General features: G+C 39.5%; 1 protein-coding gene across 1 annotated transcript in view; it reads right to left on the minus strand.

Annotated features, from left to right (window-relative positions):
• Window positions 1-25,074, minus strand: part of Slc25a21 (solute carrier family 25 member 21) — a 480,447-nt gene that overhangs the window by 206,744 nt on the left and 248,629 nt on the right. The gene's annotated exons all lie outside the window — the stretch shown is intronic.

Genomic DNA, 25,074 nt, shown 5'->3' on the forward strand with positions numbered 1-25,074 from the left:
TTTTCAATAAATAATAATAAAAAGAATTTAGAACTTTGAACAGAACAGCTAGGGGAAGTGGCTAGTTACTAAATAACTTTATTTCAATAGGAGAAAGATGCGACCAAGTATTTTCTTATTACTCTGGCAGGGAGGTGGGCTATGGGGAAAGAAAAAAAAATACAATCAGATTACAGTTACAACTAATTATACAGTTCTTCCACTGACATGGCAAAACCTAAAGCTTGGCTCTAACATCATGAAACAAAGGTGACTATGACTCTTGGTTGATAAAGCAGTCATGAGATTCCACATATCATTAACTTAACAGAGGACAAATATCAGATTACATTGTGTGCCACAAGTTTATGGACAAGGTAATTGAAGCTGAACATACAAGGTTAAATAACTCTCCTAAGTGTGTGCATGCCAGGTGGTGGCGGCACACGCCTTTAATCCCAGCACTCGGGAGGCAGAGGCAGGCAGATCTCTGTGAGTTCGAGGCCAGCCTGGGCTACAGAGTAAGTTCCAGGAAAGGCGCAAATCTACACAGAGAAACTCTGTCTCAAAAAATAAAACAAAACAACAACAACAAAATAACTCTCCTAAGATGCCACAAATAGTAAAGCTTTTTTCGTGTGTGTGTGTGTGTGTGTGTGTGTGTGTGTGTGTGTGTGTGTGTGTACACCTGCATGCACGAATATCATAGAGTGTATATGGAGATCAGGAAACAATTTAAATGAATTAGTTTTCTCTTTCTACTCTGTGGGTTGGAATCCAACCCAGTTCTTCGGGCTTTGGTGCCAAGAGCCCTTGCACTCTGAGCCGACATCTGGCTTAGTTTCTGATAAGACACAGATGAATGTGAATTTTCAAGTAAGTATAAGTGTGTAGGGACCTTACAAGTTGAGCAGGTGCACCAATATTGTCCTGGGTAATTCCTCTTTATTAATGAAGGGAAATCCTTGCATTCATATTCATGTGAACTGTGCATAAACACATTCCTGTGTATAACAAGGCAGGGAGCTAAATTACAGTCCAACTCAAATTGAATTAGTTTGCAAATGCACTAAGTGTACTGCTACCTACAAATGCTATACTGTTGTGCGGCCTCTGGGAAAATGAGCTGAGTACTTACAACCTTCACTTATACAGAGAATGGTGATGCTTGCCCACGAGTACACATCTTTGATAACATATTCTGATGACCATCGCTATGTAGAGGTAAAGTAACTGCTGCGATTACTGTTACTGTAGCTCTTACAACTACCACCGTTGTTTTTATAACTGCTAAACTACTTATGCTACGACTACTGCCACATGCTGTTAATTTATAATCTAGCAGTTTTCTCACAAGAGAAAGCTTTCTTTCTGCAGTTTCATCTATAAGAAGCTATGTCTTCTCCTAATGGTTATGATCACAGGTTTTTAACAATCATGGATTCCCAAAGAAGAGAAAGAATAGGCATCAGGAGCAGCAGGGCTGCAAGGCACAGTGACAAGGCCTATGGGACAAGCCTTTATCTTTATTAATAAAATTGAATTACTCAGAAGGGTCCTGGTGCATCGTGTAATGTTCCCACGTGGCTACCCTTGCTCGAAAATTCACATTCATCTGAAAGAGTAAGGTAACCAGAATTCTTTCCCTGGTTCCTCTAAGGAATAGTTATTTATCCATGGGGCTATACATTTCCTACTTGCAAATGGAAGCATTAACTGGTCTGGAATAAATTTGAGATCTTAGCCGGGCAGTGGTGGTGCACGCCTTTAATCCCAGCACTCGGGAGGCAGAGGCAGGAGGATCTCTGTGAGTTTGAGGCCAGCCTGATCTACAAAGTGAGTTGCAGGAAAGGCGCAAAACTACAGAGAAACCCTGTCTCGAAAAACAAAACAAAAAATTTGAGATCTCAAACTCTTGGTTCTCTTGTTCTTGAATTCAACTCACACATGTATATATGTGCCCATATAACTTATAGTTCAAGCTTAAGGTTTGTTAGTTAGGATAAAGCCACAATCCAATATATAAAACCGACCCTGGAAACTCAACATTTAAGACAGCATTGTTAGCTTGGTGGTAGTGGTGCACGCCTTTAATCCTAACATTCAGTAGGCAGAGGCAGGTGGATTTTTTGTGAGCTAGAGGCCAGCCTAGTGTATAAAGTGAGTTCCAGGACAGCCAGGGGGGTTACACAGAGAAACTCTGTCTCAAAAAACCAAAAACAAAAAACAACAACAAAAAAATAAGACAGTATTGTTTCCAAGCACTACTCTAGCCATCAATTAAGTGAGGTTCTATGAATAAGACACTCGGGATTGCTTACCACGGCAAGTGTACAATACTTCTCTCACTCTCTTGACATTAGATGAAAAGAAAAAAATTGGTAAATACCAATCAGCACCATATGGAATATTGCTCAAAAAGTTTACTAAAGGAACCAACAACCACAACCACTAATTAGAATTAATAGCAGAACTTGGAAAATCAGTTTACATGAATGTAAAATCATTTTCTTATTTGCAAAATTGTTCTACTTTCCTGTAGACCATATCTTATAATTTTGTAGTTAAGCTATTTTCTAATCTCTAGTTTTCATCAACTTCCACGTATTCATCCAGCAATTTCACATTGGTCACCCCCTGTGTGTCCAGCATTGAGGACAGAGCCTAGCAAAGAGAACAGACACTTAAGAACAAACAATGATACACAGGAGGAGGTGTGGCCCTGAGTTGACAGAATCACCTCATAGAAAGGTCCCCAGTATGACCTGAGTTTGGGTCAAGTGTGAGAAAAGATATTTGAGGTAAAAGATAGCATGAGAAATAGAGGATACACATACATACACACACACACACACACACACACACACACACACACACACACACACACACGCACACGCACACGCGGAGAAGGAGACAGAATTGCTTAAGACTTATGGCAGCTTAGTGTTGAAGGTGGATATAAAGTGGTAAGAGATGATACGGAAAAGTGTAGATTATGGTCAGGATCATTTCTAGGCATTTGCGCTACATCCCACAGGATATGGTGCCAGGAGCCATCCCAGGTGGCAGATGGTTCCTGCAGAGGGTGTAAGGAGTCAGTGGGGGGAAGGAAGTGAGCCAGGCCATGGTGTTCAGGAGAATTTTGCAGCCTGACTGACTAGCAGCCAGAGTGTTTCTTTACTTATACAACATTTAGTAAGTGGGGATACATTCATGATGATCCAAAACATAGATCATATTATTTCTGTTTTTGGACATGTGTTTCACTTCTTTTTGCCCATCTTTGAGTCATCATTAATAAACTATGACACAACAGAATTATCATTTCAAATCATTTTCCCTCATTTTGACATCATTAATAAACAGTTGTCATTCTTACTCATTAACCCCATAACCCAATTTTTGAGAATCTAGAGGCATATGACAGCCTGTTCTCAGGCTGGTAGCTTTGGTTGCTTCAAGGACACTAGACCAAAACAAAAATCTTCAACCACCCTGGGCATTTTTCCACATCCCAAGCAGTGTATTATTAACTCTTAGTGTCAGAGCACCCAGGAAAAATCCTCAGGCCAAAGCTGCTGCAGTTATTATTCAAATTCTGGCATAATACAATCAATGTTCACATTTATATCTTTATAGAATTTGTCTATATATCTAATCCTGGCATTCTGTTGTTCCTTGGTCATATGACATTATAGTGGCTCTACATGAGTTAACTTCTGAGAGAAGGAGGTCCTGACACCTCATACTTTTATCATTTTTCCACTCCATACTTTGCTCATCAATATGTCTCTGTGTAGGTCAGAATTGTATGTCACAAAATTGTCTGAGTTTACAGTGGGAAGAGGCTTGTAATCTGAACTGTGGCCAACTCCTCTAGTCCACTGAATCTTGTTGACCTTTTTGAATTTACTTTGTTTTGATTATCTTGTTCCTGAGTAAATACAGGGATGGATGTTTCAAGGATGTCTCATAGCCTCATGAAGAGACCTCTGGCTTCTTTATGTGTCACAACCTCCAAAGCATAAGGAAGACCTTCAAGTAGATAAGGATATCTCCCTAAAAGAGGGGGGAATAGTATGTTCAGGACTGTCCTGGGGAAGCTTAGAACCAGCATTCCTGGGAGAAGGCTTAAATGATTCATAAGGAATTTTCCATCAATCCAATATCCCCAAATTATACAAATATTAAAAGTGCCCCAAGTATGTAATAGGTGGAGATGAAAACCAAAGGGTGGCATGGCAGCCATCATGTGGCTCAGCTCTGCTGGAGCTTTGTCAAGCAGCTGTGCTGGCTTTATGACTTCTGTCATTCCATTCAGATATGGCTGTGCCAATATGAGGAAGCAATAAATGGACTTTTAAAATTACCTTGTCAGATATGTGCCTGTTAGGTTGTCTCCGATGTATTCCATGTTCACTGAAGACATTCTAACAGATTTTAAGAGGCGTGACCGTAGTCCAAGGCTATGTGCTGCTAGCGATATAACCATGTACCCTTCTAATCTTGTTGCTACCCATCAAATTTATTCACAGGCCAGCAAATGGTTCTGATGTCCTTCCATTGTCCCCGTTGGTCACCAGTTTTTCAGCAAAGCACCAGTTGTCACCGAAGCATAGACATCACGGTGTTCTACCACTTCCAAGTATGTGAGGTGGTTAATCTCAATGCCAGTTTTATTGGATTTAGAATTTCCATAGAAACGTAGGTCTGGTTGTGTCTGTGAAAGTGTTTCCTAAATGGTTAAATGAAGGAGGGAAAAATTATCTCTAATATGGACCTTGCTATTCCCTAGGCTGGGATCCAGGACTGCACAAAAAGGAGAATGTGAGCTGAGCATCAGCGTTTACCTTTCTCCTTTTGGCTGTGGATGCAGTGTGACCAGCTGCTCATCCTCCTACCACCATGACTTCAGCAAGATCAACCACATCCCTTTGCAACTTTTAAGGCAAAACCAACTCTTCCTTCCTAGTTGCTCTTATAAGGTATTTTGACAAGGCATTCTGTAAATATTTGGGGGAACTATTATAATTCACAGGAGTCAATGTTCATCCATGAAACTACCTACCAATTTGTGACTTGGACAACAGAAAAAAAAATGTGGCTTAAATTGCCAAATGTAACATATTTGGTCCAGAATATCAGGGTTTTTTTTTATTTTTAATCAAAACAGGTGACTATAGACTTCAAATTAGTAACAGCATATACATTAATTAGAGAAAACATGCACATTGGAAATGATATGGAGGTGGCAGACCTGTTATCAGAATTCACAGTTTAATCTAGATTCCCTAGAGCTGGAGGAATGCTGGCTGTCCTTCACTGAGCAGCTAGGGATTATGAGGCTATGAGAGTAACCACAGAAAAAGATTAAGATGATGTGACTTGACCTCAGGGTAGTGAATCCACCACAGACTTCTTGATAAGTCTATTGCCTATTATGAAGTCACAAACTGATTAAGAAGCTAGTGAACTCGGGTTTTAATAATTCCTCTTTAAAACTGAAAATTTAACATAAGAAGGTAACTCAAATGGCTGGTTCCGTTTAATCTATCCTAATTGCCAATTCAAAACACGTTGATCTTGAGAAAAATTTGTTTTCCTCTCATCAACCTGACATTTATTAGATGCAGTCATCACAGATGAGTACAAAATCAAACAGTTTCATCTCTCTACTGATAGAAAAACTGCTCTGCCAGACAACCACAGAAACACTTTTCCTGGAGAAAAGTCTGAACATCACAGCATCTGAACGAAGAATGTGAAACCATCCACACAAACCCTGATATTAAAATATTTGGGCCAATCCCTTCTTAGCAGATGCTTTTTCTAGCCATTTTAAAATTTCTATGTTAGTATTTGATCTTGACACTAGAACAACAGGCACTTTAGAAATAAAATGATTTCAAATTGTGCTTATTTCAACAAAGTTTTAGATTATTTGACTCTCCAATTAAAACTTAAGAGAAGCAACCAGACTTGGTGGCATAACCCTTTAATCCCAGCACTCAGGAAGCAGAGGTAGATAGATCTCAGTGAGCTTGAGGCCAGCTTAGTCTACATAGAGATTTCTAAGCCAGTCAGTGCTGCATAGTGCTACATAGTGCAATATAGTACTATATAGTACTACATAGTGCTAGAAAATCTTTCTTTAAAAAAAGGAAGAAAGAGAAAAGAACCTAGATAAACATAAAAATATTCATTTATAAGTATTACTGTACTTATGAATCCTAAAAAATGATTTATCACAATAAGCAAACTGGAATGGTTATTAAATGTCAGGAGGCAGTAAGAATGCTTTTGTAAGCCTAGACACAAAAGCTGAGGACCAACTGTAAATCGACATTGTAAAATGAGCGTATTATAACTGTTTTCAATATTTCGGCAGATTCATGACACCTTAATGGATATGACTACTTCTCTATGATTTAATTGAAATTCTAGTGGATCCTCAAGGACGTGGGCTAACCCTTTGACCTAGTTAGCTTCCAGCTGCTGTGAGAGGACACTGACTGAGAGCAGCTTTGGAGCAGAACATAAGAAGGTGTTTATTTAGCTCACAGGTTACAGTCTGTCATTGAAGGAAGCCAAGGCAGGAACTCAAGGCAGGAACCTGGATTCGGGCACTGAAGCAGAGAGAGAGAGAGAGAGACCATGGAGGAATGCTGCTTACTGGCTTTCTCCAGTTGGTTTCTTAGCTATCTTTTACAGTCCAGGAGCACCTGTCTGTGAAGGATACTACCCATACTGTGCTGAGCTCCTCTCCTTCAATCGACAATTAAGAAAATGCCTCACAGCCACACCACAGATAAATCTGATGGAGGCAGTTCTTCACTGGAGCTTCTCTCTTTCCAGGTGCATCAAGTTGGAAAGCAAGATTAGCCATCACATCTCGGAGCCTGTAACTTGTATTTCTGCGATCAATGTTGCCTTCTTTGAACTGGCTCAGTTATCGGCCTCCACCTGAGCCAATATTCCTGAGAAAGGGCTAACATCCTGCCATAAATGCTTCTCCCAGTCTTCATCTTTTCTGAGAATCTCCTGGCCCATTCAGTTCCAGCCCCTGAGTGAACATCAGCTCCACTCATTCTCCTCTGACATAACTAATCCGTTTCTCGTTACTAAGACAATAGCCACACAATGATTAATCTTGATTGGTGACAGAACAGTTTCTCTATGCTCAAGTCTTTGGCCCTTTCTTTTTAACTATAGAATGTTTTCTTCCTGTAAGAACACATACACTTTGAGAGTCCTCTTATATTCAGTTCTCAATTTGGGCAAAAATTTTACCAGATATCCTAAGGACAAAACTTCTTATTCCCCGGTATTCATTCCCTCTTCTAGGCCACTCAGAATGAATGAATGAATGAGGCAATTTCCCAGTTCCCATTGCTGCTAGGTATTAACGTGTGACTAAGGTCAGGCCAACAGGATATAAGTAAAAGTGGTTTGAGCAACATCTGGAACAGATGTTTTGAAGGCAGGCCTCCTGCTGTTCTTCTCATGATCCTTCTTTCCCGCTGTAGAATATGCACATGGGGCTGAGGCAGCCATCTTGTAAAAGGTGATTTGGGGGTATAGCACCCCACAGTAAAGGGAGAAAAAAAACAGAAGTTCTTCCTGTCATTTTGGAGTTCTCATTATCTACCTCCATATGTTTGCTTTAAAGAAGAGAATCTATTTTCTTTAAAATGAAGATGAGATGTGGTGGGTCTAATTTTGTCTGACACAGGAGCCTTTTGATGAGTCTCTAGTAGTATCCTGAACTTGTACAGCATTGCTATTGTCTGTATTCTTGCTGATGGATATCTGCAGACAGAGGATACATCTGCCCTGTTTATCTTTCCATCCCCATCACTTTGCACAGTGGCAGGTACTCAGTAAGCTCAATAAATATTTGTTGAATAAATAAATTAATGTCGACTGGGGTCTGTGCATATGTCATTATGTTAGCCAGTCTTCAAGATAAGCTAAACTGGCAGCTCTTTATTATGTATTTATTTCATTAGTTTGAGTTTCAGCAAATAAGCAGATAAGGATAGGGAAATAGTTGCAAAATGGTATTAAATAAAGCACAGGAAGTACCTGAATAGAGAACTGCAATGGAGGTCCCATATCCAGATGCTCTGTTGCTCTATCAGTGTAAGTAGGCAACAAGTCAATCAGTGTCCAGCAAACTGACAAGTGGCTGTTGAGAGCTGTGAGGCTAAAACCTACCCTACAAAGTGCTAAAGCCCAGTCTGACACAGAACCAAGGGTGGCCTTCAAAGGCCAACTCAGAAGTGACACATTGAGGAAGGCAACATGCATACAGCTATGTTTCAGTGATTGATGCTGCTGCTTATAAATATTTTTACGTTCTGCATCAACTGTAGTCTCATATGACTACTTACTTTACTTCACATTGTTGACTCTTGTCATAGATGTATGTTATAGCAATTATAAACTTAATCATAGAAAATAAAACAAACCTTTAACATTTTTAACTACTCAGTGGTATGTATATTCTTTGCATTTGGGATGTCCTGTTAAAGGGTGTGTGTGTGTGTGTGTGTGTGTGTGTGTGTGTCACCCAGAAATTCTTACTATTTTTACTCACTTTGCCAAGAACCACAATTAGGTATCTTATGTCTCGATGATATGGGTGTGTGTGTGTGTGTGTGTGTGTGTGTGTGTGTGTGTGTGTGTGTATCACCAAGAAATTCTTACTGTTTTTACTCACTTTGCCAAGAACCACAGTTAGATATCTTATGTCTCAAAGATGTGTTTTTTTCTCAGAGTTAGAAGTAGAAAGCCACATCCAGGTCATCACTCCCCAGAGAGGAACAGACTACTGTTACATTCTAGAAAATTTAAATGTGTGCACCACAGAGCAGCTGACTCATTTTTTAACCCCTCCCTTTATAACCCAAGTGTGTTACTAAATTGACAGACAGATTGACTGTGGAACACACTAAGCTACCACTGTTTTCCCTAATAGACCAGAAGCACTAAGACCTGGAACGGGGAGTCATCCTGTGCCTCCTCCCCATTCCACTCCACCTCCACCCTGGGGCTCCATGGCAATGGGCTTCAGTGACCCTTCGATTTGCTTCTTTGTTTGTGTTTGTTTTCCTTTGTTTTTCTGTGTAACAGCTTCGGCTGTCTGGAACTCACTTTGTAGACCAGGCTGGTCTCAGACTCACAGAGATCCACCTGCCTCTGCCTCTCAAGTGCTGGGAGCAAATGTGTGCGCCACCACCACCCAGCTGAGACCCTTTTTATAAAAGGAGAGGGTATATGAAAGACAAACAGTGCCTCAGAGAACCTTGAACATAACTGAATAAAGGGCAATGCTGCATGGTCCTTTAGCTGCAGTCTTCATTTTGGATTTAATGATATGATGTTTATACACACTGATGCAGCCTAAGATCACAAAGTCATTCAAATTTACTCCAACTTATTTTCACTAAGTCAATTCATTATTTGTTCTCTACAATTTGATTACATATTTTAGTTACATAACACTGAAGCAGAAATCTATTTCAATTGCATTGTATGTGTTGAAATAGCATTTAGCATGCCATGCTTCAGCTAATAATGTCCAGATCCATGAACATTTGCCTCTCCATAACACATACTAGTACCTAGAAGTTACTGAATATCAAATGCTGAAAAAGAAGCTGAATGATGCAGTGACAGCATTCCTTTCCAGTGGTATACAAAGTGTGGCATTTTAAGAGTTCAGCATATAATCCAGGGAACTTGTGATAGTTTTTCAGACTATGATAATACTTGCTTTTTAAATTTTACTTTTAGTCGATTGTGTTTTTATGGGAGCTGATGTGGTGTGACTATGTGGGAGGATTAACTAAAGTTAATTACTGTATCATTACCTCACACACTTACCAATCTTGTTAAAATCTAGTATGGGGTGTATTTTTGTGATTTTTATTGTGTGATTGCAGTCAACATTTCATGCAAATGACTGATCTCTAGAGCTTATTACTCCTGACTAGGTACTGTTTTGTAACTTGGATCCTTCTGGGTAGTCTGGCAACTACCATTCTACTTTATTTCTATCAGTTTGGTATTTCTAGATGCTGCATGGAAGTGAGATTGCTCGGTATTATCTTTCTGCACCCGCTTGGTCCATGTAACATAGTGCCCTCCAGCTCTGACCATGTAGCCACAAATGAGGTGTTTCCTTCTTCTGAAGGGCTTAATAGTGGGGAGGCTGGAGAGATGGCTCAGAGGTTAAGAGCAGGTGAGTGCTCTTCCAGAGATCCTGAGTTCAGTTCACAGCAACCACATGGTGGCTCACAACCATCTGCAATGGGCTGTAATGGGATCTGATTCTCCTGATGTGCATGAAGACAGAGCCCTCATATAGGTGAATAAATAAATATTTTTAAAAGAGCTTATTAGCATTCCATTGTGAGTATGTGTTCCACATACTTTCTTAATTCATTTACCCATTTGCTCTATTCCATATCTAGGCTGCTGTGAATACTGCAACGAACATGGGTGTACAAATGCCTCTTGGGCAAACGGATTTCAGTTATTTTAGATACACACTTGTATGCACAATTTCACAATGTAGTTCTGTTTTTAGCTTTCTGGGGAACATCTTTATTGTTTTCCATAATGGCAGTAATTAGTTTACTAATTATTTTACTTGGAGAATTTGCTGCCTTTTTTCCTGATAGCAGCCATTCTAACTTCGGTGAGGTGACAAACCATTGTGGTTGTGATTTAATTTCTCTGGTGATTAGTGATGTGAAACATAGTTTCATGATCTTGTTTATTTTCATTTGAGAAATTTTTGCTCAGGTATTTTGACCATTTTTTTTAGTGGGATATTCGTTTGATTGCCATTAAATTTAGTTCTTTCTATATTTTGGATGTTATCCCTTGCTCCATGTAGGGTTTGCAAATACTCTTTTTCCAGTTTATAGGTTGTCTTATAGCCCTATTTACATTCTTTTGTTATCTATGGATTTTTGTTTTTCTTAGAGGTGCTTTTGAGCTATGTCTAAGAAATGCTTGCCTAGATCAGAGTGAGGAGCTGTTTTACTTTGGTGACTTTTATAATTATAAATCATTATAGATCATAGTTTAATCTTCAATTCAGTTGATTTTCTTTTGCATATGATAAGATAGAGATTCAATTTCAATCTTCTCTGTGTGGCTATTCAGTTGTCCAAACACCATGTACAGGAGAAATGGGTGCATCCATTGTGTGCTCTTGACACTTCATTATAAATATGGGGTTTATTTCTGGGCTCTTAGGCCTATTCCATTGATCTGTTTTTATGCTTATGCCATGGTGTTTTAGTTACTACATGTTCAGAATAGGTTTTGAAGTCGGGTAGTGTGTTAGTCAAGGTTCTCTAAGGGAACAGAACTAAATGGGATTGGGATGAGTGTGTGTGTGTGTGTGTGTGTGTGTGTGTGTGTGTGTGTGTGTGTGACAGAGAGAGAGAGAGAGAGAGAGAGAGAGAGAGAGAGAGAGAGAGAGAGAGAGAGAGAGAGAGAGATTGATTCATATATAGGTTATATGTATGAGGTTCATTAGATTGGAGAGGCTGAGAATCCTGTAGCTACTCCATCCTTAAGACTGTCTGCCTCAGCAATCCTAATACAGTGCTAAGAGACTGGAAGATTCCTGGTAGCTGCCGATCTTCAGGCTAGGTTAGAAGCCTTCTTTGGCTCGTAGATTGACGAAAGAATGCCATAGCAACAGGACAGACAGATGGACTGGGAGGACAACAAAGATTCTGTCCAAGTCTTTGTATCTGGGCTGTCCCCAGAAGGAGTGGCCAAAATTCAGAGTGAGTCTTTCTGTTTCAAATGAGCTGATCAAGAAAATCCCTCCCAGGCGTGCCCAGTAGCTCATGGTCTAGTTGATTCCAGATGTGGTCAAGCAGACAGCCATGGTTAGCCATCATGGGTAATAATTTGCTTCTAACTTCATTCTTTTGATTTCAAATTTCCTTGGTTATCTGGGGTCTTTTATGGTTCCAGATGAATTTTAGGATTTTTTTTTCTATTTATCTATAAAGTACCATTAGTAGGACGGAATATATAGATCACTTTGGGGGGGGGTATGTGATCTTACAGCAAGATTACTATTAATAGATGCTGAGTTCATGTCTGTTTTTTAAGTAGGATGAATTATTGCCAAGAGAACCTTCATAGCTAACATTTCCTGAAGCAGAAAACATCTCACTAGCTGTGTGGACTGCAGAGCAGTGCAGAGACCTGAGCAGTCAGGAGACCCCAGGATATCAGGTACACAGTAAACCTATGCTTTCTATCATGCCAAAAAATCTAGTACAGTCCCTTCTTTGGTGTTTTAAAACTAAACCCAAGACCTCACTTTTGTTTTCAGGTACTCATGCTATTTTAATCATTTACTTAACTGATTTTGTGTCATTTTTTTTTTAATCTTAAAGCATTAAACAATTTTAACTTCTAGGAAGAACTGTGGAGGAATGGCTTCATACTGTGCAAATTTCAGTTTCAAAAATAGAACAGCTCCAGACAGAACTAGTATTTTTTCATCTACTTCACTAGTCAAGCAAATCATTACAGCATCCTATTTGATAGCCTGCCCAGAAAATGTGGTAGCCCTCCTTCCTGGATTATAAGCAATATGAGCCTCATAAAGGGAAATCAAATATATTATGCTTTTCCCCAGTAACAGCTAAGGTGCTCTCGTGCCATGGCACAGTAACGGCACATTACGCACACCGAATTGGCCTACAAGGCAATGCATTTGGCAGGTTTGAAAGATTTTATTGAGAGCTATATGTTTGGACAAACCACATCGCGCCTTGAAAATGTGAGGCAAAAACTTTCATACAGGTTTACTATGAACATGTATTTTTTAAGAAACTAACAGGGAGCAGTTGCTGTCAGCACATGTTTGCAGGGAATGCACTCGTTGCCATATAGCAGTCTCTGTGCTATCACATGTTTGCAGGGAATGCACTCGTTGCCATATTGCAGACTCTATGCTATCACAGTTTACGATCTCCCTGCTTTAAGAGCTCATTGAGATGCATTTCAGAGTTAAAAATGTTTGAACACATCGACTTCTAGAAATTAGGATAGTGTGTAAGGAAGAAAGAAAACTTTATAAATCAGTGATACTTCCCCCCCTCCAAATCTCAACATCTTAAAGCCAAAAGCAGATTGAAAGTTATTAAATTAATGAAAGTGCCCCTTACTAATAATGTCTTTGTGTTAGTTATTTTGTGCTCAAGTTCAGCTCAATGCAACGTGTTTAAAACGACTGGCGGATATTTTAACCGAAGATATTTGCACTTCCTTCCCCCCACTCCCCTCCCCCCAAATGTAACTCCGTGTAATACTTCAAAGAAGGTCCATGCGCAATTAGACACAGGACCCATTGCCAGGTGTGTGACTCTTTTGTGGAAAGCTCAACACTTTGCACTTTACAGTCAGCAATGCAAGGGGAAAAAAAAACAACAAGCTGTGGATTCTCTGGCAGATGGTAAATTCCTTCCAGAGATGTACAAAAAATGTCTTTAAAGAGAAGTGAATACTAGAAAATAGAGAAGCTGCTTGTTTTATGTAGTATAAAATAAACACACATAAAATCTTTAATCCCTTCATATGTGGCCTATGTAATTAATATGTATTAATTCAGAGAACGTTCATGTTGTAGTTTTTATGTTCAAGCTGATAAAGTTCATCAAAATCCAGATACGCAGTTAAAAGAGGCTTCGGACTACGAGGCATGGGGGAGAGGACCACTCACAGAGTGAACATCAGGTCTACATCAGGTCTACATAGAAGTCTTGCCCATTTCTTGGGACTTTTCTGCTCTTCTTTCAGTCACAACAATAACCATATTTCTAGGACCCTCCAGTTGTAGAAGAGCTACAAGACCTTGCATTGATGCTGACGTCTTCAAGCTAACATGGCTCCCTTTCCCTCATACATGGAGCTTGTAATTGGCACCAGAGAAGTATTTGTACTTTTGTACAAATTTTGTATATTTATAAAGAAATGGGCATATAATTTGTGCTACAAATCAAGGCATTCATTTGCATGTAATCCAGAGGGCTGATTATCAAACATATTCCAGCACACCCTTGCCAAAAATCCCTCCTCTTACCCAAACTGTGTTCAAATAGTCTTAAAATGATTATACGGCGAGAGACAGCTTATCTTTCTAAATTTTCAGTCATTCTTTATCATTCTTTGCTTGCACAAATTCTCAAAGGTACCAAAAAAGTCAATCTGAAATTTATACTCTCTGTTTACTATAATCTACTCAAAAGACTATGGTCTTATATAAAAATCTTAGTTTCTTAGGAAGATCCAACCCTGCAATCCACTAACCATACCTACAATTTCTTTGCTATTCCTCTGTGCGGATGTTTCTAGTATTTTGACCACATAAAGACACAAATGACAGCAAGTCTTCCCTTTCTCAAACAAATAATGACCTTTCCTTGCTAAAGTGTGAGACCCTTACAAGAAAGAAAACCCAGCTAACTGCTGGTTACAGAATCTTGCTAAGAGAATTCAGATTTGCAGGTCTCAGGCAGTTTACACTTTCTACAAGTCACTGACTGTAAAGAGTCTTTCTCTGTCTCACCAGTCGGCCTCCAAATAATGACACAGAAGTTTCTTAATTATGAAAATTTAGGCTATAGCTTAGGCTTGTTCCTAACTAACTCTTGTAACATAGATCAACCCATTCATATTAATCCACATCCTATCGCGTGGTGTTACCTCTCTTCCATATTGCATTCATATTAATCCACATCCTATCACGTGGCGTTACCCCTCTTCCATCTTGCACCTCCTGTTTCCTCTCTGTGTCTCCTGGCTCCTCCTTTGCTCGCTCCTCTGTTATCTCCTCCTCTTTTTCCTCTCTGCCCAGAACTCCCACCTACACCTCCTGCCTAGCTATTGGCCCTTTAGCTTTTTTATTACAATTACACACAATCTTCACACAGTGTACAAACAGCCCACAACAACTGACATTGATTGCCATCAAAGAAAAAGCAAGCTACAGTGGTAATGATTTTCCTTCATCCCAAGTAGCATGACTTCCTGTGGTCATATTCAGCTTGATATAGCCAATGATTTCTGGCTTTGAAGTGTTTACTGCCATACCCTTTCCCTAGTGCTGAGCCATGATTTCCTCCATTTCATTAATCACACTTATCTTTAGGTGTTAACTCTTAACTTTATATTTGCTGAATGACCTGGAACCATAGATAGCTACATAACTTACTTTTGAGCTGTTATTTCAAGCCAGCCTCCATGCCAAGCTCCTATGAGGTCTAATTTAGTAAGTTATTCCAAGTTATTCCATAAACCACATTCCTATCAAGGTCTGACTTGTGGGGGAGAGAAAAGAGAAAGCTGGTTGTGTTTTAGGGACTTCTTCCACCTACATGTGTCCAGTCATACAGGATTTCTACTATATCTATTAATTTAGCTAATTTTTGTTCCATATAACCAACTCACAAAAAATGAAACTATCTTACATGCAACTGCCAACTGAATAACGTTATTTGGTTATTAAATTATAAGACTAAAGTCTATACAATAGGGAGACGTTATAACACAATTATTTAGCTGCAACAACATTGGCTATATTACCACTGATAAAAATGTTGTCTAAAGAGAAATCAATGCTTGATTTTAATTTGACGTCTCAAATTAGTAACTCATTAGGAAATATTTGCCTCTGTGCCTCCATCCTAACAAGCACAGTGAGATGCGTCTTTGCTACTGTACAGGAAATGTCATTGATATCAGTTTCTAGGTTATGGGGAATGTCCATGTCTAGGAGGGCTTTCATTCCATGTATTTTGAGTTCCTGCTCTGCACATGATTCATCCACAGTAGAAGCTGGTTTTACTTGCTTCTATTTTATTGAGGGACTAGGAAGAAAAGTCATCAGCTAAAAGTGAGGAAAAGGAAGAAGTCAGAAAGAGTGTACAAAATAGCCCTCGATGGGAGTGATGAAGGGGCTGTGCTAGTGATGATGTGTAGGATCATCCCTGGGTACCACCAGGGTCCAAATATCTATGCAATTAGTGTTATTTCACCAGAAAACTTTAGACATGTGGGTATAGACACAGGCAGAGTAAGATTAAATCTAGATGAGCTTTTGTCAAATGGATGTGAGGAAGAGAAAGGGCAAAAGAATAAATGTATACAGGGTAATGCTTCTTAATGGTTGACCACTGAGTTCAATCTGGAAGAGGGCATGAGGCCATGACATTAGAGAATTAACTCATTAGCATCTAGGTACTGGAAGGGGAGAGGTGGAAAGAGCTGAAGTTACTGTTAAGATGGCTTGGATGTAACACTTTTATTAATATACAATAATACTGCCTTGGTTTTCAAAATTTGCATGTCCTGTGTTGGACTCATTCATGATTTTAACAAAAACGCTGGATAAATAAACTTTGACTGAATAGTAACAGGTAAGTGGAGAACAGCCACACAGATGGAAAATACATCAGCACTCCCTGAGCTGTTTCAGGAGATGCTCTTCTTGGCTTGGACTTGATCTTCAAGAGTCCTTTGAATCCATTCAAGTAAAATCCTATAATGATCAGGAAATGTGTATGCTTAAATTATTCAGTATTTGTTTCATGCAATTTGAAAGAGACTCTAAAAGGCGCTACCCATTTTTAAACGACATTTCCCAGAGTGACGACATACTGTTTCACTAGTTAGAATTGGCAAGAGCTTGTGTGACCAACATTGCTTTCTTGGTCACTCAGGCAGTCGATTCCAGCAAAAGTCCTCTGTCAAGGCTCCTGCTGTTTCAGAAAAAATTCTACATAAATTAGTTTAAAGACAAAAGAGGAATCCTCTGGTTCATGATTGAAGCGATGAGAATGGCTAGAATGCCTGGCTCTGAGGCTTCCTCAGTACCTCCCTCACCTGCTTGCCCAGCTTGGTAGGCACATCTGGTACAGAGCTTCCTACCTAACAGGAGACCACGCATCTCACGGGGCCCCAGACCCCATCCCGTTTTCTCTAAGAGACAAGAGGCAAGGGGACTTGTTTTTTCCTGGCTCCAACAGAAAATGAGCCTGGAGATATCTAATGCGCTCACTTTAGCCACGTGACTCTCTGGCCAATCACTGTGGTCAGCCCATTGGAACGGAACATCTGATTGGAAGATCTTTGGTCACGCTGTGTCTCTGGATGGATGGCAGTAGAGACGTTTAGGGCTCTAAATCTCCTTATAACACTTTTAAAAATCTGAAAAATGATTTGAGACTGTGTTTGTGATATTTATATAAAATTCTTCACACTTCATATACTACATAAGGTTTTATCCTAATTAACTGACTCTCTACACTTCTAACGACCCAAGAAAAAGGTATTGGGCAGAATTGTTGTCCTATATCTTACAAATCAGATTCCTGCTGGGGGCTCTAGTCTATAGTTTGGTTATTCTATATTCCTGTGAGGTTAGCAAACTGAGAAGGAAAGGAAATGACTTAAGTTTTAAATTCGCGTGCACTTCTAAGATGAAACATGTTAACTTATGGATAAGGCCAGCTCACCTAAATTTAGAATTCTTAGAGTACCACATCAGGAAAGGTGTGCGGGGACAGGGATCACACAAACCCTGCTGAAGGTTTGCAGAATAATTCAGGGAGCCCATGCAATGGGGCATTGCAATTATTAAACTGTAAACTGCTTCCTGGAGGGCAAACATGGGTAAGTGGCTGCATGCTACAACCCACAGTGCAATTTGGCATAGCATCTTGCATAAAAGTGTATCCCAAACCACTTTACACAAGTTAAATTTCCATTCTCCAGCCAAAATAGGCTATACATTACAGAACATCTGTGTGCAAACATTGCCTCATGGAAAAAAAAAAATCCAAGGCATGAGGTCATAAGATGAAAATCCAAAGGAGAATTTAGGAAACAGGAGCTCTGGGCAGGAAGGAAGGAAAAAGGAAGATGATAAGAACGGAATGCTGATACATAAGGTTTAGAAATGAATCTTCCACGAGTTAAAGGCACATCGGTTACTTTGCACTGAAAAAAAAAGTTGTTAGAAAGACAATTGTTCTAAATAATCCAAATGAGTAGAAGAAAGAAATTGAATAAATAAAAACAAGTATGAGGTAAAGTCTGACAAACCCTCCAAGCAGTGGTCAAATTAGATCAGAAGATAATCTCACTGTCTTATGGGATAGGGGCAATAAAACATGTAGACGAATTTCTAAACAGTCTTATTAAATAAGAAACCCAGAGCCAATACAGAGGTAATAGCCGAAGAGATCAGAGCAATATCCACGACTAGCCTTAGCTTACCACCAGCAGTAGCTTCCACAGAGAGAGCTTCTTCCTGTCTGACCTGTACTTTTATTGCCTTCCTGTTCTGCCTTCTCATTGGCTCTAAGCTCAGCCACATCACTTCCTCGGCACTGCCTGTCTATATAGACCTCCAGGTCTCTATGGTTGGTACTGGGATTAAAGGCTCATGTCACCACGCTTGGCTGTGTCCTTGACCACACAGAGACTCTGCTTGCCATGTGATGGATTAAGGGTGTGGGTTACCACCGCCTGACTTCTGTTTATGGCTCACTATGACCTCTGATCTCCAGGAAACTTTATTTATTAACATACAAATAAAATATCACATTTCGGCACAAATAAAATATCACCACAAAAAAAACAAACAAACATGTATTTCAAGTCAATCTGAATTACCAGAGCTTCATGTGCATAAATAGTGTGTAGAAACTGAATTAAAAACATGATATTTCATAAAATATGTAAAGAAGATCAAATAGGCCATGCACGTTTAGAGTCCTCACTCACTTTTTTTTTCCCTCTGTAGACCTGCCTATCCTGGAACTCACCATGTAAATCAGGCTTGTCTGGAACTCTCAGAGATCCACCTGCCTCTGCCTTCTGGGTACTGAGATTCAAGGTGTACACCACTATACCCAGCTCCTCAGTGATTTTTAAGAAGCCTTAAAATGTTAGTTTATGTCTTATTTTACTCCTTGAAGTAGCAGTTAAATGTAATTGAAAATTATTCCTAAGAAATGATAATTAAGGGAGTTTTATGTCCTATGTCCTTTCATTTCATTCATCAAATGAATCTTGCTGGTAAAAAAAAAATGTGTATTATTTAATGGGATCAAGTTCAATGTTCTCTAGTCCTTTAAGAGAGGAACATGAACAATTTTACACACAGATAAACACTAAGTACTGGAAGTGATTAATGTGCAAATTACTGATTTTTAACTGCCTATTTGAGCACTGTATATATGCATGTTGAAATATCGCACTGTTCCTGTAAATAGGTGGAATTGTTCTGTCAATTAAAAAGTACAGCTATTTGTTTATTTTAGTTCATTCATAAGTTAAATACCAGGAAGATATTTTTTAGAAGTCAAGTTCAAAATTCTGCATGTGAACTTGAAGCTTCTGTTTTCTGTCTCAGGTTTATTCTTGTCTCAGATGTCATCTGGGTTCCACACAGTGTGTGTGAGAAGCATTCGGATTTGATAAATCCTGTGGCTAAGTATTTAGCAGAAGACTCATACAACCAATTAAAATCCGTGCAATTCTTTTATGGGTTACACTTTTGCATACTGAAGTTTCCCACATGGTGGTCTGACTAACTACGTGTGTCTTGTATAAGTTTTCTGCTTGGCATTTCCCCATTTAAATATGATAGGTATCCAGTTTTGATTTTATGACAGATATAACATGAAGAATAAAGTAAACCCATAAGGCATTATTTCTCCCCAGATCTTAGATATTCTGTGGGGTTATATAATGATTTGGCATGATTGGTAAGGGAAAATGAAAATTATGTGTATATATATATAATTGCTGATTTTGGCAATTTTCTAGAGATTTAGCAGTGACAGATACATATGTTTCTATATATATGTAGTATATATTACAATTATTGATATACTCAGTAAAGCTATTATTTCTTCTTTTACTTTATACAGTTCACAGTTTTTTAAATTCATGTTATCTAAAATTATCATTGGTTTCTTAGAAGGAAAAACAACAATTCCAATTTTGGGGAATTTTTAGACTATCATCTATTTTGAGTGGGTACAAAAACTGTACTGAATTCAGCATCTAAAATATTATCTGCCGACAGTAAATAATGATTATTCTTATTATTCTGACTCCCATATTTAATCCCGAATCTCCCTGGACAGCCATGGGAAATTTCTCAGAGATTATTTTGATGAGGGCTCCAACTGCATACTGAAGTAGACCTCCCTGTCCCCAGCTTCACCTGTGTCCAGCCTCCTCTGTGGTGGTGGCATAGTCAGAAGTAGAGGTAATTATCCAGCCAGTACATGCCTCAGTCTGAAGGCTGTAGCCTCCAGGGCACCTTCCCCAAGGACAGAAGTACCAAGTTATAGACTAACACTGAAATACCTAGACACCCACACACACAGCACAAATATCACAAACACAAGCCATGCGTATTACAAACACATACACACACACATCACAAACCATACACATACTACATACCACATACACCTACACTATACATATCACACCAACCATACACACCACACCACAAACACACCCACATACTCTACACACATACCATACATATATCACACACACCACAGATACCCCACACACATTATGTACATACACCACACATACCATACATACACAACACATACATATTACAAACAAACCACACATAACATAACACATATACACACAAATGCATGCACACAGGTTCTGAATCCTGGGCTTGAGTAAGGTTTCTTATTCACCTGTTTGGAGGTTCTTAACTTATGGTTGGGCTTTGGAAAGGAGAAAGTGTCCATTTGCTTCTAAAAATTATGTGTTGAATTTGTTTGGGGAGTTTTTGTTTTATTTTATTTTTTTAATGGCAAGAGACGTTTATAACTTTTGACAATTTATCCAAAGGTTTGTACCCTTCAAATGTTCAAGAAATATTCACCAAGTTTCAATTTATTCCTCTAAGTGAGTATAAAAACAATAGCTGTCCTACCACCGATACAGAGATGTCTTGAGGAAGTCATCATCATATAAATTTGCTGTGTCAAACCTGCCACTATTATTTTTTGACAGGTGATCAATTCTGCTCTCACTGTGTCATCCATGAGAACTCACAATCGCCTGTCTTCTTTTGGGAAGCCATGTCATACGTCGCTTTCCTGGCCTAGTCAGTTTCTTGCTGACCTAAACCCTGACCGAAAGCAAATCGGTGAGGAAAGGGTTTATGTTGCTAACAGGTTTATTATCCAGAGAAGCCATAACAGGAACTCAAGGCAGGAACTGAAGCAGAGACCGTGGGTAATGCTGCTTACTGGCTTTTTCCTCGGCTTCTGCTCACCAACCTTTCTTACAAGACCCAGGATCACCTGCCCAGGGATGGAACTGCTCACAGTGGGCTGGGCCATCATCCATCATTAAGCAGCCAATAAAATGCCCCATAGACATGCCCACGGCAAATCTAATGAAGGCGATTCCTCAACTAAGTTTCTTTCTTCACAGATGTGTCAAGTTGACAACCAAGATTAGCCACCACATTGCCCAAGAAGTAAACAATGAAAATAACTTTGATCATTATGTCTAGAAAATGGTGTGCAGATAGAGTTGAGTTTTTTTTAGATGTATTTACTTTGATTTTGTGTGTTTGTGTGACTCCATGTGTGTATGTGCACCATGTGAGTGCCCGGTGCCAGGAGAGGACAGTAGAGGGTGACAGGTCACTTGGAACTGGAGTTACAGGCATTTACGAGCCTCCTGAAGCAGGCCCAGGGAAACAAAGCACTGAGCCATTTCTCCAGCCCCCAGATGCATTTGTTTCAAAAAGAATTTGTTGTCAATATAGAAAATAAGAACATTTCATATCAAAACAATCAGATTTCCATTTTCTTTTTAAAAAACTGAGTATCTGGCTTCTTTGAGTTATCTTCCTCTAGAACAATGCTTGAATGAAGCTGAGCATGGGGACCTGCGACCCTCACTCAGATATGGCTGTCTGCCTTTCTTCCTTTGATTTATCACTTTCCTCCATTTTCTTCTTAGAAAGACTTTCAATTTTCAAACATAAAATAGCTAAAATAAACATTCAGTCAATGAGGACAGCTGTCTACATTTTCCACAGACATTGATTTTTCTAGCAGTGAATTCTTTTCCTTCAAAAAGAGTATCCTCTATCAGAAAGAAATGGCAAGAGCCCTGATATGAATCCAAGGTCCAAAAAAGAAACAAGTGATGTGATTAGGCGAGTGCTGTAGACTGGGGAGTGCTGGCTATGACTCATAGTTGATCATGGACAGGACATGTGTTCACAGAAATAAATGGAGTACTAACATATCATTTGGGAGCTTGAGGTACTTTTTAAAGGCCTCTTACTTTTGTCTTGAGCATGAAAGTCACTTTTAAGGATGAGAAAATTGTAAACTACAGAATGGTGTTTGTTTCTTTTACATTTCAAGGGTTAGTGTAGATGTGGGAAGCCTAAGTCTTCTCTGGTGTTTATGAGGAAGAGCTGTGAAGATTCGGTGGTGAGTGACAAAGGCCTGTGGATTTCCTGATCTGCGCCCATTGAAAGCAAACATGCTCTTCTGTTCCTGAGGGCCTCCAACCCACGAGTAGGCCTCTAGAGGACACATCAAAAGAGAAACGTGGCACAGAAAACACCGTTTGGATGTGATTGTGATCGGTTCCCATCTAACATCTGTCTAAAGGTTCTTCGTTCCAGAAGGCCCTATTCTGTTTTCTGAAGTTGGTGGTACTGTGACATGGAAGAAGACTTTGGCAATGACACAGACCTATGAAAGACTTCGTTTACGTAGTAATTACCACACAAAAACCCAGGCTTCTTCACGCACTATATGCAGTTCAGCACAGGCTCTGTGGAAAAACAGAGGCAAGACACTTCACCAGGAGAACCTGAAGGACGTTTTTCTAAACCTAATTGCAGGGGCCATTTGGGTGAGAGCAAGGTTGCACAATAAATCTGCCACTCGGAGAGGGCCGGCATTCTCGATGCATATTGAACCAATCTTTCTCCTGTGAAACTGTGTAAGCTAGATTCGGTGCCACCATAGTAAAATGCTCCTCAATAAACTGTTTTCACGAGAAGTTTGCCCACTCATGTGTCCCAAAGCTGTTGTAATCTTCATTGTTGAGGCTGATCTAGCAGCAGGGACATTATTCTATTTCTTGACATGTTTAAAATTCTCTAATGAATAAAGCTAACAGCTCATGGTTACTTCGACTGTCACTCGATTATCCCGGAGGGATTTTTCCTTTCGTTCTTTTTTTCTTTCTTCTTCTACTTTTTTTTTGTCTTTAAAATTGGCCTTCTAGTTTGTTTTTAACTACCTTGAGCACAGAGGTCTGAAGGGAAAACAGATCAAAGATCAGCTTGCAACATAAAAAGCAGCTGTAGTTAATTAGAGGCAAATGAAGGACATCTGACCAGAGTCTTTATGAGCCGCCTTGTCACACATTCAACAGTCTATAATATCTGTGACCTTGTCCCTTGGTCCCGTCGCCAAACCTGAGAACTGGATATGTCTCAAGTTGTACACTATAGAGGAATGGCAAAAAGGGAAGACTGTCCAGGGAGTGGCTTGGAGAAGAGGAAAGGACACAGAGAAGGATATGCTCAGAGTATAGTTGGCTGCGATGTTAAAGAATGAGAGGGTTTCCATCCTAGAGCAGGGAGTCTTTCTTCAGACTGGAAATAAACAGGGAGATAAAGGTAATACTCGGAAGGTCAATTTTAACATATACTTTGTTATGCTTTGGAAGAACATGAACTGAGAATACTTTTGCACATCCATATGATTTTATAAAAATTGTTTCTACTTTTAAGAACTTATTCATATCTAAATCACTCAGGTAGGAAAAAACCCAGTATTTTCTAATTGTAAATGCAATATATAATTGTTTTTTTAAAACTAAAATTCAATTAGAGATATATAAAGAAAATAAGGTTCTCTAAAAACCTTAGCTGAGAGTGTCCAGTCAAAGCTTATGTTAAAATCAAGAGAAGTACTTTGGCACTGTGACACTGTTTGCACAGATGATGAAGTGAAGGTTCTGAGTTCGGGCAAATCATTTGGCCTCTGTCAGCACCAGTAAAGCATCTGTCAGGGTCTATACTGGCCCTTAAAAATCAATCTGCAGAATGTATAAGAGAAAAGCCCCCATCCTCCAGAACTTCCACTGCGAGTGGACAGCTCCTGCCTCTGGCTGTCAGCTCAGGAGCTGAAGGCTCAGACCCACTCACCACCCTGTGCTATTTCCCACTTTCTCTTGAGCAGAGACTGGGCTTTATAGATTGCATGCCTACTTCACAGGATTGTGTAAGGGCATAGAAGGATCGCATCTCCAGGAATGCTATGGGCACTTCCAAGTATTACCTATTAGCAACACTGATGGAGATACTGTGGGGGGCACTAAAAATATTTGAGATTTTATTGTGTACTCAGAGGTGCAATATATAGAGATAAAATTTCAATAAAAATTTGAAAGCTAGTTCACCTTTACAGTTCAAACTGTGCCCAGGTCAGCTGTTAAAATCTAAAGGAAATACAAAATAAAAAAGCATGCTTTTCTTTTGGTGTGCTCATTTAAAAAAAAAAGAAAAAATAACTTATCAGTTTGAACTAACTGAAGATACCACCCTGGCCATCTGTAGCATATTAAAAAAAGGTACTGCCGCTGTTTCAAACATTTTGGGACCCTATAAGATTGCAGTTAGCCTGTGGCATATAATTTCATGTACTCTAAAGTGGCAGCTTTCTGTTTCTGGGAGGAATGAAGCTTCAGGTGGAATCAAGAGTCGTGAATACAGACACACGCTCATCTGGATGATTTCGCCTTAGATATTGCTGTGCATGAATGTTTTTTCTCCTCCAAAATTCAAATTGACATTCAATCGCTGTTGTCATAGCATTAGGCGGTGGGATCTTCGAAGGGTGTTAGGCCATGTGGGCTCCGCTCTGTTGGAGGTGGTGGGAAGGGTGGTTTCATATGAGAAATGAGGCAGGAAGGATGGACTATGAGGTCAAGAACAGTGGATGCCGGTGCCCT

This window comes from Peromyscus californicus, unplaced genomic scaffold, assembly GCF_007827085.1.
Source record: "Peromyscus californicus insignis strain IS unplaced genomic scaffold, ASM782708v3 Scaffold_15__1_contigs__length_86483966, whole genome shotgun sequence".
Taxonomy (NCBI): domain Eukaryota; kingdom Metazoa; phylum Chordata; class Mammalia; order Rodentia; family Cricetidae; genus Peromyscus; species Peromyscus californicus.